Source organism: Erythrolamprus reginae, chromosome 3 (genome assembly GCF_031021105.1).
Source record: "Erythrolamprus reginae isolate rEryReg1 chromosome 3, rEryReg1.hap1, whole genome shotgun sequence".
NCBI classification, from domain to species: domain Eukaryota; kingdom Metazoa; phylum Chordata; class Lepidosauria; order Squamata; family Dipsadidae; genus Erythrolamprus; species Erythrolamprus reginae.
This window is the reverse complement of record NC_091952.1, coordinates 62,209,554-62,226,165: the sequence shown is the minus strand read 5'-3', so window position 1 is coordinate 62,226,165 and position 16,612 is coordinate 62,209,554.

Sequence of the window (16,612 nt, the reverse complement as noted above, 5' to 3'; positions counted from 1 at the left end):
GGCTGGCATCTGTAGTAAGGATGATGTAATGAAAATGACCAAAGGGGGAGCCCTGACATAGTGCTGGGGATCTCCACCATCTCAGGGAGAGTCGTAGTTCTTGTCCCAAGGAGATCAGCCGATGTGTATGGCTTAGGCGCCGCCGCTGATAGGGAAGTAATGTCCACTGAAGCATTCGAAAGTGGTAGCGAGCCCAAGGAACAATGTCCACACACGACACCAGAGTCCCCAGTACCTTGGACAGGAAGGACAAGAGTTTTGTGAAGGTGCGCGGGGCCGAAGAAAGGCCAAAGGGCATTGCCCTGTATTGATAGTGAGTGTTGTTTAGGCAAAATCGAAGGAACCGTCGATGAGCCGGATGTATAGGTACGTGCAAATAGGTGCAAAATCTCTTGCTCCAAGAGAATACTTTTTGCGGGATCCTTGGGCACAGGGCAAGTTAAGAACTGATGTGGTGGACTGTGGAGAAATTCGATCCTCAATCCCCAAGACACAGTTGCCAACACCCAGGAATCGGTGGATGTAGTCTGCCAGGCCCCGCTGAACCGCTGTAACTTGCCCCCCAAGGGAATGTCGTCTGGGTAGTCACTTGGAACGTCGGAAGTTCCTTTGCTGAGATCCCCTAATGGGGTGTCTCGTCTGGTGGAAACCTCTACTCCGATCCTGGAAGTAAGTTCTGTCACTTCTATATGGTGCCGAGAAGTTACCTTGGGAATAAGCTCTGGCCGGCTGTGTTGTGGTTGAGGCCGGGTCCCACCGAAAGGACTGACGACGAGAGTATGGGCCAGTTCTACGGTCCTGGCGGCGATAAGATCTCAGAAGGACCTTCCTCTTGTCCTTATCCTCCACCAGGGCGGACTCAAGAGCCTCCCCGAACAGTTTTGTGCCCTCAAAGGGAGCCGAAGACAATGTCCACTTCGATTTGGCATCTACCTGCCAGTTTCGCAACCAAAGGAGACGACGTGACGAGATGGTTGAAGCCATGGCCCTTGAGGCAAATTTAGCTGCATGTAACGTAGCATCTGTCGAAAATTCAGCCGCCACCAGTAACTTATTTAAATCCTGCCTCAGTCGGGTCTCGTCGGAGCCCAGTCTAGCTTGGACCTCCTGTATCCACATGATGCACGATTGAAAAAGGAGGCAGTAGATGCAGCCCGAAGAGCCCAAGCGGCCATCTGATGGGTTTTCTTTAACAGAGTCTCTGCCCTTCTCTCATCAGGTTTAAGGCTATCAGCAGTCTCAGAGGGTACGACCGCATTGGACACCAATGTGGCCACCGGTTTGTCCACAGGTGGAAACTGTAACAGATTTTCCATGTCATCATTGAACGTGTAAAATCTGCGCTCTAAGTTTGAAGGACCCTGTGCCGCCGCCGGATGTTGCCATGGGCGCTTTATGTTTTCAAGGAATATTTCTAACGCAGTAACCTTGTCCGATTCCTTGGCGGGTTCCTTGCATAATGTTGCTGATGTGCGTAGGCCATCTCCTGGTTCTACAGGAGTCGCTGATCCCGGTACGTCTAAGGCTTGATTTGATCTTGGGCTTGCCCGAAGACTTTTCCTTCCCCTTTGAAGGTGCCTTAGACGTTTGGACCTGCTCCTCCCTGATATCAATTTGATCCGCCATGACAACCATAGGGGCAGCGTACTCACAAATACTATTCCCATCAGCAATCAGTAACGGGCTTGCACCGAAGAGCTCACTCGCAAGTGAGACGTGTGTGCAATCTGACAGCTAGCCCTAAACGTTCATTGGCTGTCAAGACACCACATGACCTTCCAGCGCCAGTATCTGGGCAGAATAGAAGCCCTGCAACCGCTGGCAACTTGCCCGGTTCGCGCCTATTTAAAACGCTAATCAGAAGCGTTCGCGCCTTCAGGAGCTCCAAAATGGCGGGCGCAATGAGACCTCGCCTCAGAAGCTGAGGCCACAGAAACAAATCACTGGGAGACTCTTCTGCCAGGTCTCGGCGGCTGCTCTCCTTCAGGGTGTCCCTGATCGGCTGGAAAAACGCTGCCTCTCTCCGCTCCCTTTATCCGGAGCGATCAGCTGTTAAGCGGCACTCAAATAGCAGTCGCGCCCGCGGTACCGGCATCAATCTCCTGCTGCCCCCATCAATGGGGAGGGGCGGACCCCCCCATCTGAGGTGTTAGGGCTTGGTATGGCCATGGAGGTCAGGGACTTAAAGCCCAGCTGCTCCTTCTCATGGCAGTACCCACGGAGAGAAGAGGCCCCATAAGGAGGAGGATGGGGGGGGTGCCCGTGGAGGGCAGAGACCCCAAGGCGATCCCGAGCCTGTAGTAAAAGAAAGAAAAAACATTACAAAGTTCAAAGATTCAATTTATTAAATTCCATTACAATACTTATCCAAGAGGAAAAACTCAGAGTCCCTTATCCTAGACTGAGTTTTTTAAAACTGACTTCTTGGGGCAGCAAGGGGGCGGTACCTAATTAATATGTTAATTATATTAATTTAAAACTCAGTCCCTACCAATAAGACTTGAGCTAAACCCATGCTGGACTCTCCTTCCAGAGGCATGGGAGAAATTTCTTATTTGTTACTGAGCTAAGAATGACTTAAATACGCACTGAGAAGAACATTATGAATTGTAAATATGAGATGAGATTGCCAATTATTTTAATATTCACAATACAGAGACAGATCTGGTTCACAATTCAAAGGTTTATGTGTAGGAAGAAAAAGTTTTGGCAAAGGTGGCTCCAAGTCTCTTCCCAAGTTGGATGGAGTACAAAGAGAGCGAAAACACATTTTACAATCCACACACTTTATACTTTCTACACAATACATGCCATGCCTAATTATCCCTCCCCACACCCCTTTATTCTGCTAAGTCATTTTCTATGTTATTCTATACTCTAAAGGCTCCATAGCTATCTTATCTTGTCCTCTGGTAGTTTCAACCTTGGGCGACATTCTTATCTTGCTGCATTATAGCTTGGCCACGGGTATTCTAGTAACCTGTCCTTGATTGTGTCCCAGGGGGAATTATTTCCAGTCATTCTAATTTGTTTTACTGACTATATCCTGGGTTAGTTTAGAAAAACTATTATAGATTATGTTTATTGTGTATAAAGTTTGTTAGTATATTAACTACTTTTTATAAAAGAGTAACTCATCATTATTTTCTTTCATAAACAAAATGAAAATATAAGTAATTGTACTATCCATAAGAATAAGTCTCTTTCAAATCTGGATAATCTAGTTGAGGAACAGCCAGACAATTCATTTGTGTCAATCATGTGACAAATTGTTAAACCAGTGTATAGCTAGTTCAAGGAGCTCTTCACAGAGCAAGGGGAAGGGGAGGTAAGGATGAGACACAGTGACACAATCAGCATTAAGATGTCAAGGAACAATGCATGGCAATGCATTCGCCGTGCCACTTTTCTATTGTCACACATGTACTTCAATGAGTCAGAATGTTTGGTGCAACAACGGTGCAGTAAGAGTTGTTTTTGTCCTAGTAGAATGAAGATGGCTCCTTTTAAGTACTGCCATTTTAAGGTAAGCCACTCCTTTTAGCCAAAGAGATGCTTGCTTATTATACAAGTTTTAGAATTTGCTGCCTTGGAATATCATGAAGTGGAATATCATGAAGTGAGGAAATTACTATCACAAATTTTACATAAATAAATTGCTAGGATTAAAGTTGACATTTTTTAATGACAAGGCTATAACCAATGAAGGGCTACCAAAGTTTTTACTATCACACTGTGGGCGTGGCTTATGCAAGACGCCCTGCATTTTCTTTCAACACCTTCCTGTGCAAATCGGGTCCTCTGGGGTGGAGCTCCATTTTCTCTACACCACTGCATCCCCCCCACATCCGGGCAGCAGCCCACCCCTGGCTATAACTCTCCTCAAAGATTAAATTTCTGTTGTGGTTCAGCCTGAGCTAGATCAAAGACCAGCTGCGTCTCTGATGGCCCCATGCCCGGGGGAGTCTGAGAGCGGAGGGGAGAGTTCTTGGCAGCCAGACAGGGGAAATAGCAGTCAGGAAAGTGACGAGGAAGAAAGGCCTGGGAGCCCTGGGGAAGGGCTATCCCGAGCAAGTAGCTTGGATTCTCTGGAGTCCCTGGAGTCATTGGATGACGAAGCACAAGCTATCATTAGTATGTGACAGAGACGCATAGATCAAAGGAGAAATCAATTACGTAGATATTATCAGCACTGAATGAGGAACACCTGGGGGTTGGGTGTGGTCCTCATTAGCAGGGAAGGGTTTATAAGGCATGCGAACCCTTTCGGCAGCGTGGAGTGTTATCAGAGTGGAGTTGATGTTATCTGCATTTTCTCTCAGCGTTTTTGTTCCTGGCTCGTGGCCCAGCAGTCTTGAAGACCCATGGGAGGTGTATGTCTGTTATCTCAACAGCCTCGTCTGGCATTAAGGATCCTGTGTTTCTGTATGAACAATTGCCTTCATGTATCTATTTGGAGTTCCAGTGTTTTCCTGACTTGTAAGGATATTTTCTGTTGGCTTCTTTTCTCTTTACCATTATAAAACTGTGTTTGGATTCAACCAGTGTGTCTGGCTTATCTCTTTGGGTTGGTCATAGCTTCCGGAGTGACCCAGACAGAACAATTTCTAAAGACAGGGACCTATTAAAGATGATAAAATTCATTTTTTCTAGTAGTGATATAAGTTAGGTTTATATTTTTTTGAATTAAACATTTTTACACTACCTTTATCTTTTAAAAAAATAAATAAATAAACACAAGGTGCCGAACATACATCTTCTTCCTCCTATTTTCCTCACAACTATTCTGTGAGGTGAGGTGAGAGACAGTGACTATTAATTGCTTCCATTTACTAAGGATAAAGATGCTAGTAAGGAATTCAACTTTCTTGATCCAATATAATCGTTTTTAGGTTTGCATGTTCTCTGGGTTAAAATCAAGCAGCAAGTGCTTGAATTAAAAGGTGACTTCAACTTCTGTTCAATTCCACAGCACAATACTATGTCATCCTAACTATTGGGTGTTTCAAAGAATTTCATTGGCTTCCAGGAGAAAGTAAAATGTGTATAATTCAGTCTTTTGTAACTAAATGTATTAAATGCAATTATTCCAAAATTGTATTGCATTCTCTTTCCCATCTGCCTTTGAAAACAAATGGAACCCACCCCACAAATAGGCAATTTTTATAATTATGAAATGGAGAAAATGTCAGTCCTCAACACAATTTATTCCTAATTACAAAATTGCTTTATAAAGAGCTTCTTATATGAAGAATACAAGCCATAGAATCAGGACTTCAAAGAAGGAAGTTAATCATTTTTTGTTCAGAACATAGATAATCCAAAAAGCATTTGTAGTATTTTGGTGTTTTTATGTAAGGTACAATACACTTGTATTACATAAATTAATTTTCTAATTAGTAATCAACATTTTTGCCTAGAATTATCCTTTTTAATAGGCTATACAAACCTGACACCATCACAAAGTTTCATAAAAAGGGCTGAAACTGTAAGAATTAAAATACATTCTTAAGATAAGAACTGAGAAGAATATAGATAGCAAAAGGTATGTTGAATTCAGGATCAATATATTGGATAGCATTTCTTCTTTGAATAGTAGATTAATGATGCTCACCATTTTAAGATTGAAGAGTTAGAAGGAAGTTTCAGAGAAATGAAAAATGCATATTTTTTTTAGATTTGTACAGCATTTCAGTTCAGTGCTACAATTCAAATCTACAACATGTACACTGAATCTAAGGCTTGATGCATAAGTACATGATTGCATTATTCAACACTGGTAAGCCTTTACCTGAAATAGTCTATTTTTTTAACACAACAGTTAATAAAAAATGTTAGAAAATTAGTATTTTAAAAAACTATTTTTTCCAATATATAATAAAATAACACCAAAAATATAAAAGTAGAAAATAATAGTATGGTTGCAGATTAAAATGCAATGTACTTATGCAAGATTAATCATAGTTTTTCAGATATTTTTAAAGAATGCCATATAGTTAAATTATGCTGTTAACCAGGACTGCTTTAGTTACAGTATGAGGCAAATCCAGCATGAAGCATCTTTGGGAACAGATTGATAAACGGGATGAAATAAAAAATTCCCTTTGAAAAATAACATTGTTATTTTAACAATAAACTACTGCAACATTAGTTGAATTTAGATTAATTCATACATCATATAATATTTTAGAATTCATTATGTGTCAACCTGGTGCAGAAGTTGGGGGGGGGAATTAACAACTTGCCACATTACCAATAGAAGGCCTGATGTTTATGGGAACTTGGGAGGGGTGATTTTCATGAGGGAACAAAGGCAGCCAAAAATCATTCTTTCAAGAGGTTCAAGGCCATCCTTTATCCACCTCCTGGCCAGAAGCAGAAGGAGGAGTTGCCATACTGGAACAACCTGAATGGGCAACTTGACAAGTTTGGGGGGGCGGGGCAAGGTATGTGATCTCTCAACTGGGTGGGAAATTTTGGAAGCTCAGATTTGGGTTTTCCACTGTAGATGCCAGAATGGCTCCAGCAATAAATTGGAACTTTGAGAAATACTTTGACTTGGACTCTGATTTAAGTTTGGATGCTATCTGAAACTCTGACATTATATTAGACTAGTTATTTATTTATTTATTTATTTATTTATTTATTTATTATTTATTTATTTATTTATTTAGTTATTTAGGTTTGTATGCCGCCCCTCTCCGCAGACTCTATTTCACTTGTATGTAATATAAGAATGTACATGTACTTTTTTTGACAGAGATTTCTATCTTTGCGATAAATGCCATAAAAATTCATTTAAATATTTACATTTTCAGGGTGGTTCCAAATATCACAAATGTAGGCCATTTTTTGCTGCTTTTATACAGTGATCCCTCGATTTTCGCGATCTCGATCTTCGCGAAACGCTATATCGTGATTTTTCCCACCCGATGACGTCACTCTCTTCCTTTCTCATCTTTCTTTCTCTCTCTCTTTCTCTATCTTGCTTCTTCCTCTCTCACACTCTCTTCCTCCCTCTCTCATCTCTTTCTTTCCTTCTCTCTCTTTCTCTATCTCTCCCCCTCTTGCTCTCGAGCGGCGGGCGGCGGGGAAACCCCGATCTTCAGCTCCTCGCTGCTGCGGCGCTGCCAAGCAGATCAACTGCTGGGCGGCCGAAGAAACCTTCCCTGGGTCTTCCCTGCCGCCCACGCAAAGGGGAAACCCCGATATTTGGCTCCTTGCTGCTGCGGCGCTGCCGAGCAGATCAGCTGCTGGGCGGCCGAAGAAACCTTCCCTGGGTCTTCCCCGCCGCCCACACAAACTCCACCATCTGCACATGCACGGCCATGGAAAAAGGGCACGCATGCGCAGATGGTGTTTTTACTTCCGCACCACTATATCGCGAAAAATCGAGTATCGCGAGGGGTCTTGGAACATAACCCTCGCGATACTCGAGGGATCACTGTATTTTAAATTTGAAAATTTCACTTTTAGGGCATGAATGGAAAAAAATAACAATTCCATACAGTTTTAAAGAAAAATAAGCAACTTTGACTTGTGCCTGTAAATAGAATAGTATGGGATAGTAGGGAATGTCCTACTGAAATCAATGCACAAAACTGATTATAAAACCATAAATATTTTAACTGGTTACAAGGCAGGGGTGGGTTCCTACTGGTATAATACAGTGCACCCACACTGGTAGCAGCACACTTGTGAGGTCACAATGATGTCACTGTCCCGGTGATATAATGCCCTCCCTCATATGCACGTGCACAACCGCCCCACTGCCCCCCATGATCCCAACTCCCCACGCTGCCCCACCACGCATGCGCACAGGCCTCACTGATGTCTCCAGAATTCTGGTTGGCCCATTGGACCATTTTTCGCCATCCTGAGGCTTCAGGAGGCTTTCCTGAAGTTTAAGTTTAAGTTTAATCAGATTTGTATGCCGCCCCTCTCCGCAGACTCGGGGCGGCTCACAGCAACAGCAATACAAGACAAATCCAATATTAAATTAATTTTAAGAACACCACAAGTTAAAAACCAATCATACACACTAGCATACCATACACAAATTTTATAAGCCTAGGGGGAAGGAACATGTCAATTCCCCCATGCCTGACGACAGAGGTGGGTTTTAAGGAGCTTACGAAAGGCTAGGAGGGTGGGGGCAACTCTGATATCTGGGGGGAGTTGATTCCAAAGGGTCGGGGCCGCCACAGAGAAGGCTCTTCCCCTGGGTCCCGCCAAATGACATTGTTTAGTTGACGGGACCCGGAGAAGGCCAACTCTGTGGGACCTAACTGGTCGCTGGGATTCGTGCGGCAGAAGGCGGTCCCGGAGATATTCTGGTCCGGTGCCATGAAGGGCTTTATAGGTCATAACCAACACTTTGAATTGTGACCGGAAACTGATCGGCAACCAATGCAGACTGCGGAGTGTTGGTGTGACATGGGCAAATTTAGGAAAGCCCATGATAGCTCTCGCAGCTGCATTCTGCACGATCTGAAGTTTCCGAACACTTTTCAAAGGTAGCCCCATGTAGAGAGCGTTACAGTAGTCGAGCCTTGAGGTGATGAGGGCATGAGTGACTGTGAGCAGTGACTCCCGGTCCAAATAGGGCCGCAACTGGTGCACCAGACGAACCTGGGCAAACGCCCCCCTCGCCACAGCTGAAAGATGTTTCTCTAATGTGAGCTGTGGATCGAGGAGGACGCCCAAGTTGCGGACCCTCTCTGAGGGGGTTATTGACTCCCCCCCCAGGGTGATGGATGGACAGATGGAATTGTCCTTGGGAGGCAAAACCCACAGCCACTCCGTCTTATCCGGGTTGAGTTTGAGTCTGTTGACACCCATCCAGACCCCAACAGCCTCCAAGCACCGGCACATCACTTCCACTGCTTCGCCGACTGGACAAGGGGTGGAGATGTAAAGCTGGGTATCATCTGCATACTGATGATACCTCACCCCATGCCCTTGGATGATCTCACCCAGCGGTTTCATGTAGATATTAAATAGTAGGGGGGAGAGGACCGACCCCTGAGGCACCCCACAAGGGAGTAACCTAGAGGTCGACCTCTGACCCCCCACTAACACCGACTGCGACCGGCCAGAGAGGTAGGAAGAGAACCACTGAAGGACAGTGCCTCCCACTCCCAACCCCTCCAGCCGGTGCAGAAGGATACCATGGTCGATGGTATCGAAAGCCGCTGAGAGGTCAAGAAGCACCAGGACAGAGGATAAACCCCTGTCCCGGGCCCACCAGAGATCATCCATCAGCGCGACCAAAGCAGTTTCCGTGCTGTAGCCGGGCCTGAATCCTGACTGCTGAGGACCTAGATAATCGGCTTCTTCCAAGGACCGCTGGAGCTGGAGCGCCACCACCTTCTCAACAACCTTCCCCATAAAGGGAAGGTTGGAGACTGGTTGATAGTTGTTGAGAATGGCTGGGTCCAGGGAAGGCTTCTTGAGGAGGGGGCGCACAAGTGCCTCCTTGTAGGGATCCGGGAAGGACACCCTCCCCAAAGAAGCGTTGACAATCTCCTGGACCCAGCTCCGTGTCACCTCCCTGCTGGCCGAAACCAGCCAGGAGGGACACGGATCCAGTAAACAGGTGGCGGAACTCACAGCTCCAATGGCCTTGTCCACTTCATCAGGTGTCACCAGATCAAACTCTTCCCAGACAGGTGGACAAGTACGTGCCCCAGTCACCTCAACTGACTCGTTGTCAGTCGACTCTGTATTCCAATTGGAGTCGAGGTCCGCTCGGATCCGAGCGATTTTATCAGCGAAAAACGTGTTAAAATCCTCGGCGCTACTCTGCAAGGGCTCCCCAACTCCCCCCTGATTAAGAAGGGAGCGGGTCACCCTAAACAGAGCGGCCAGGCGGGATTCCGCTGATGCAATCAAGGCGGAATGATACGCGCATCTTGCCGCCTTGAGCGCCACTTTGTAAGTCTTAACATGTGCTCTTACAAGTGTTCGATCGCATTCGGACTTACTCTTCCTCCATCGCTTCTCTAGACGTCTCTTCTGGCGTTTCAACTCCCGGAGCTCCTCGTTGAACCATGGAGCTCTACGGGGTCTAGTGCCGCGGAGAGGTCGCAACGGCGCAATTCGGTCAAGAGCCTCCGCTGCAGCCTTGTTCCAGGCCTCAGCCAGAGACTCTGCCGAACTGTGTACGAGTGTATCTGGAATAACCCCAAGCGCCTTCTGAAAGCCCTCTGGATCCATCAGGCGTCTGGGGCGGAACAGCTTAATCAGTTCCGCCTCCCTGCGGGGAAGGATTGGAGCCAGGAAGTCAAGCCGCAGTAGAAAATGGTCTGACCATGACACAGGCAACACTTCTAAGCCTCTTAGTCTCAGACCATTACTCAGTTGCTCAGAGAGGAATACCATGTCGGGTGCATGCCCCCCCTCATGAGTCGGACCCTGTACTACTTGGGTCAGGTCCATGGCTGTCATGGTGGCCATGAACTCCTGTGCCAGTCCAGAGGTTTCACCGAGCGACGGCAGGTTAAAGTCCCCCAAGACAATAAGTCTGGGGAACCCCACCGCCAACCCGGCTACCTCCTCGAGTAGCACAGGCAGGGCTTGTGACACGCAGCTGGGAGGCAGGTACGTGAGAAACAAGCCCACCTGGACCCCTAAGTCCAACTTCACCAGGAGGGACTCGCAGCCCGCAATCTCTGGAGCAACGAGTCTACGCAAGCCAAGGCTCTCCCTGGCTATAATAGCCACTCCTCCCCCCCTTCCCTGGGGTCGAGGCTGATGCCATATCTGAAACCCGGCTGGGCAAATTTCAGAGAGAGGGACTCCTCCCTCTGGGCCCAGCCAGGTTTCAGTAACACATGCCAGGTCGGCCTCCTCATCCAGGATCAGATCCCGGATGAGGAGAGCTTTATTTACCACCGACCTGGCATTGAGTAGCAGCAGCTTGAGCCCAGGGCCAGAATTACACTCATCACCAGCACCCAGGATTGGGTTCACAGAGCCGGAACAAGGGATCGTTATTACGCAACGATCTCTTGTTCCCCTGGAACGGCTAGCTCTGTGTCCCCCGCCATATCTGCCTCTCCCCAGCAGGACTGGAATATTCCGACCCTCTACCACCTCAGACATCGGTGCCCCCTCCCCTCCTGCCTCTCCTGTGTCAGGTAGGCTAATCAAATCATTCATACCATTTATTTCATCCATACCAAAGTTCCACCCAGCCCACCCATAACAATCATTCATTTCATACATGTCATCATACCCACCCCAATAATTCATTAGTTTAAAACCCCTTCTAAAAAATTAGCTAAAATATTAATTATTAAAAATTCAATATAGATTCAATTAAAAACAATATAAAAATCAATTACACTAAAATAGGATACTAATTAACACTACGTTATTCTCAAGATCTTAATAGAATAACATATAATTATTAAAAATCGTTAAAGTTATAAAGTGCTAAAGTTGTAGAGTGCAAAAAATATAGGAAATAATTAAGATGATATTCCATCAGGTCAACAACACAGCACCAGTTCTAAAGAGTGAGTTCTGGAGAGAAAAGTTCAATGACCAAGGAGAAGTCCAAGTATATTGTTTTCTAGGATCTTGGGATCTTTGGTGCCAGCCACTGCCACTGGCTGGCACTCTCAGTTCTTTCTGTGAGTCCACAATCACTTTTCCTCCTCTGCTCCCAGTCTCCAGTCCCTCTACAGTCTTACATGGTTTTAGTACAGACTCCATGTGGGCTCAGTAAGATGAGTTTCAATCTCTGGCTCCGACTCGGTCTCCTCCTTCCTTGTAAGTCCACCTATTCCGATGGCCCCTCCGATGCCGGGCGCCCCCACCATCTGGCGCCACGGCTTCTCAGGACCATCCAGTTCAATGGGGAGGATCCGGCTGGCTTGCTCAGTTCCGATAATATTACAACCACTTAAAGTAGCAGCAGCAGCAAGCAGATGACTCAGCAAAAGGAAAAGAAACAGCGAACAACAGCCGATGGTAAGCAGGAAGTAGACAGGCAAAGCGGCAGCCGGCTCCAGTTCTCATCAGGGGGCCGCCATTATCCGAGCCCCAGCTGATTGCCTGGTGATATCTCCCTTGCGAAAAGAAAGCAGCCTGCAAAACGCTGCGGAGCAAGGGGGGGGCATCAGAATCTCCCCAGATTATATAAGGGAGTGTCTTCCTCTGGGGCTCTGTCTTCTCACTGCTCTCTGTCCCTCCGAAATGAATAAGCAGCAAACGGAGGCAACAGACTGTGTGTCTCGAAGCCGCAGATGACAGGCGGCTCAGTCACGTCACAACGCCGCAGTCGCCATTTTCGGAGCCCAGCTGATCAAACTGCCGGGCCTGGGGTAAAAGAGGGGCGGAAAACAGCGCGGGGGGAGCAGGGGGCGAGCGTCCTCCTCGGCAGCAAATGCTCACCTCTCCAAAACTGCAAGTCCTGTATAGCATTAACCAGGGGTTCCTATATTATTTGATGTTATCTACCGTAGCCAGCGGAGCAGCAGTCCCACCCCTCCTCTCTGCTCCCCAACCGGGGAGAGTGAAAATGGCTGAAAAGAAGCCCAAAAATCAACTGGCCAAGGTGCACATGTGCTCTGGAGCTGACATAGGGCAATACCTATGCCCTCAGATATGGCTCCACGTGCCATTTGTGCCATATCTAGACAGGAATAGACATAGACTATCTATAATGAAACCATATGCATCAGTCGTGAAACCCCGAAACTTTTGCTACAGGTTCTGTTTGGTAAGTCATAAACCTTACCTATGAATATGATTTGTATAAGTGCAGCATTTTACTGGTATCCCGTTAATTTTGGGGCACATCCTAATTTTGAGAAATATTGTTTTACAAATTATGAATATGTGAGCAATTATTCACATATATGGGGGCAATCCCCAAATACATGAAAATGCATGCTTTTCCTTCAACAGATTTTGAGACCCATATTCTTTATCAGAATCAAGCTGGAAATAGAAATAACTACAAGCAGTCTTCTTTATATTAGCTCAATGGAATTCTTCTAGGGGTTGCCCTTCATTTTAAAATATGCAATATTTAACCTCCTTATAATAAAATGCATAGAATAAAATGCACCTTACAGAATTTGTAGCATAGAATGAATCAGAATCACGAAAAAGAACCCTTTGTAGTTATTTCACTAAGGTGATAGATTTATTTATTTACAATGACATGAACAACTGGTCTGTATGCTGATTCAAATAATCAGCCAGACATCATTTTAATTTCTGTCACTATTTCTCCTATCCAGATAAATTCACAAGTATGTAAATAACATCATTCAAACTATTGAATGGGCAATAAATACTTGAAGTTATTTATCCAACATAAGCAGTCTTTTAATCCTTCTCAGGCATGGATTTTCTGTTCCATTTTGTGTGTTCCGATAAAACTTTAATTCAAGTGAGAATTTTACCTGCATGGAAAAAAAATTAGGATTGAGTCCTGTCATGTGGAAATATGAGATTTAAATTCAATGCATATTTGAAAAACTTAATTTTAATCTATTTAAGCCATTTATATGACAAGTGTGATTAGAGTTTCATTTCAGATAAAATCCCATTGGAAAATGATAAGTAGTTAATCTCAAAATAAAAGGGCCTGAGTTAATTTGTTTTCCTACTCAATATATCTGTAAGGTAAATATCCAAAGTGTTCCTATAATGAATTAGTGAAGCTCACATTTCAATGGGAAAGGGAATCAAATAGGAAAAAGTAGTAATCGTATCTAGACAGGAATAGAATAGAATAGCAGAGCAAGGAGACTATAAGATCTCTAAGGGACCTTAGATATCTTATAGTCCAACCCCCTGCTTAGGCAGGAAATCCCAAACCACTTCAGACAAATTGTTATGGAACATCTTTGTAAAAACTTCCATTCACAACTTCTGGAGGCAAGTTGTTCCACTGATTAATTATTTTAACTATCAGGACAATTTCTCCTTAGATCTTAGTTCTAGCTCTGGGGAAGGATAGCAAACCTTCTGTGGGTGGTGTGTGAAATCTTCCATTGTTACCTCCAAGGCTTCGGTTAAAAATGTGCTCGTGTTTCTCCAAAGTGGTCTAGATCAAGGACTTAGCCTGAATACCTTACGTAGGCAAGTCGCAGCCCTTGCATCTGTTTTGTCTTGTGGGCACTCCAATTCTCTCACACTTCATCTGCATACCTGACATTTCCTCTGGAAGGGCAACTAACATCACCCCTTCAGTAGTACACCGCTCTCCTACTTGGGACCTCCCAAAGGTATTGCAGTCCCTGATGAGTGCACTGTATGAGCTGCTTTGGGAGGCCAGTTTGTATCACTTTATATGCAAAGTAGCATTTTTGGTGACTGTTAAGTCAACTAGGAGAGTGTCCGAGTTGGTGGCCTTGTCATTCAGGTCAGATTTGGAAATCTTCCAAGTGGTCCTTAGACTAGACCCAGCTTTTCTGCCGAAAGTGAACACATTGTTCCATTGGGTACAGGAGATCATTCTTCCCAGTTTTTGTCCTAATTTAGTTCATGCTTTGGAACACCACTGGCCTACACTGGATGTGTGGCGAGTTCTGCGTATTTATATCAAACAGATGGTGGGTTTTCGCAAAGTGACACCATCCATGATTGGACATTGGATACAAGTTACAATACCTAAAGCATATGAGTTTCAAGGGAGCCAGGCACTGTTTTGCATTAACGCCCATTCTACGAGGAACACTGCTACTTTGATGGCATGGGTGACTCAAGTGTCTCTCAAGGAAGTATGCCAGGCAGCAACCTGGTTGACACCATCTCAGAGAGGAGTGGCATACAAGTCCAAATAATGATGATGATGATGATGATGATGATGATGATGATGATGAAGATGATCACACTGGTGCACTTATGCACGCCCCTTAAGAATCGAGAAATTTTGAAAGTCTCCATTGTTGATACTGTCAATACTGTTGATACTGTCTAATACTGTAAGAGGTGGTAGGATGGGTGGCTTCTCCTAAAATATACCAAATTTTCTATGGTTTTGAGTGTGTTCAGTTCCAGATTGTTCCAATCGCACCACAAGGTTAGTTGTTCAACCTTCCATCTGTATGTGGATTCATCTTTGTCTCGAATGAGGCTGATCACTGTTGCATCATCTGCAAACTTCAGTAGTTTAACAGATGGATCGTTAGAGATGCAATCATTGATGTATAGAGAAAAGAGAAGGAGAAAGCGCACACAGCCTTGGGGGGGAGGGCTCTGTGCTAATTGTACAGATATCTGATGTGATTCCGCTTAGCTTCACCTGCTGCTTCCTGTCTGTTAGAAAGCTTATGATCTACTTACAAGTATATTCAGGTACCGCTAGCTGGTTCACCTTAGTTAGAAGAGTGTCTGGAATGATGGTATTGAATGCTGAACTAAAGTCTACAAAGAGGACCCTTGCATAGGTCTTTGGAGATTCAAGATGTTGTGGGATTTAGTGCAGAGCCATATTAACAGCATCATCTGTTGAGCTGTTTGCTCTATGCAAATTGCAGGGGATCTAATAGTGGATCCATGATGGCTTTTAAGTGGGACAGTACTAGCCTTTCAAAGATTTCATAACTACAGATGTTAGAGCAACTGTTCTGTAGTTGTTCAGTTCCTTGATGGTGGACTTCTTCAGCACTGGGATGATAGTTGAGCATTTGAAGCAAGATGGAACATAGTACATCTCTAGTGATTTATTGAAGATTCGGGTGAAGATGGGGGTCAGCCCATCAGGACAGCACAGACTTTTAAGCAAGAAGGAGTTATCTTATCTGGACCTGGAGCTTTTCCTGGCTTTTGTCTGTGAAATAGGTTTTGAATTTCCTGTTCTGTTATCGCTAGGAATTGCAAACCCAACAGTATGAGGACAGTTGTAGTAGGTTTGGCTGTTGTTGGTGTGTCTGAGATGGGAGTTGTGGAGATAGATGGCTGTAATTACCTTTCAAATCTGTAGTAAAATACATTCAGGTCATCTTCCAGTTGCTGATTTCCTTCAGCCTGGGAAGGTGGTTTGCCATAACCAGTGATATTTTTAACAGTTCTCCACATGTTTGCTGATTCATTTGTTGAGAACTTATTCTTTAGCTTTTCAGAGTAGCTTCTTTTTGCTGTTCTCCATTGTTAATATATTTTTGGCCTGATTGTACAGCATTTTACCACATTTTCTATAGGTTTCCTCTTTGGAACAACATAGCTTGAAATAAGCCACATATTTCTAATTCAAGAAAGTCATCTCCTCTACCGCCTCTTTCCTGAACTCAGGGAATTTATGGAAGAAGCAGTAGTATTCAGGTGCTGCTTTAATCCAGGTGCATTGGCATTCATCTGTGATGAATTGCCACTGGACAGAATTACTATTTAATCTCATTAGCTAATAGAGTTTTTGGTTGACTAACCAAGAGTGCATAGTTATCATTAGATTTTATTTTTATGGTGTAGCCTTTGTGTCTGACATAATATGTATTAGCCTTCTCAGCAATCAAATAATGGTTTCAAAGTTCAAACTACTATTAAACTGATATCTTGATTCAAACTAGTTAATAATGATGACAATATTTACAATATTACTCTTAGATTTCATTCATCGTCGACTGGTTAAAAGATATCTGTGCCTTCA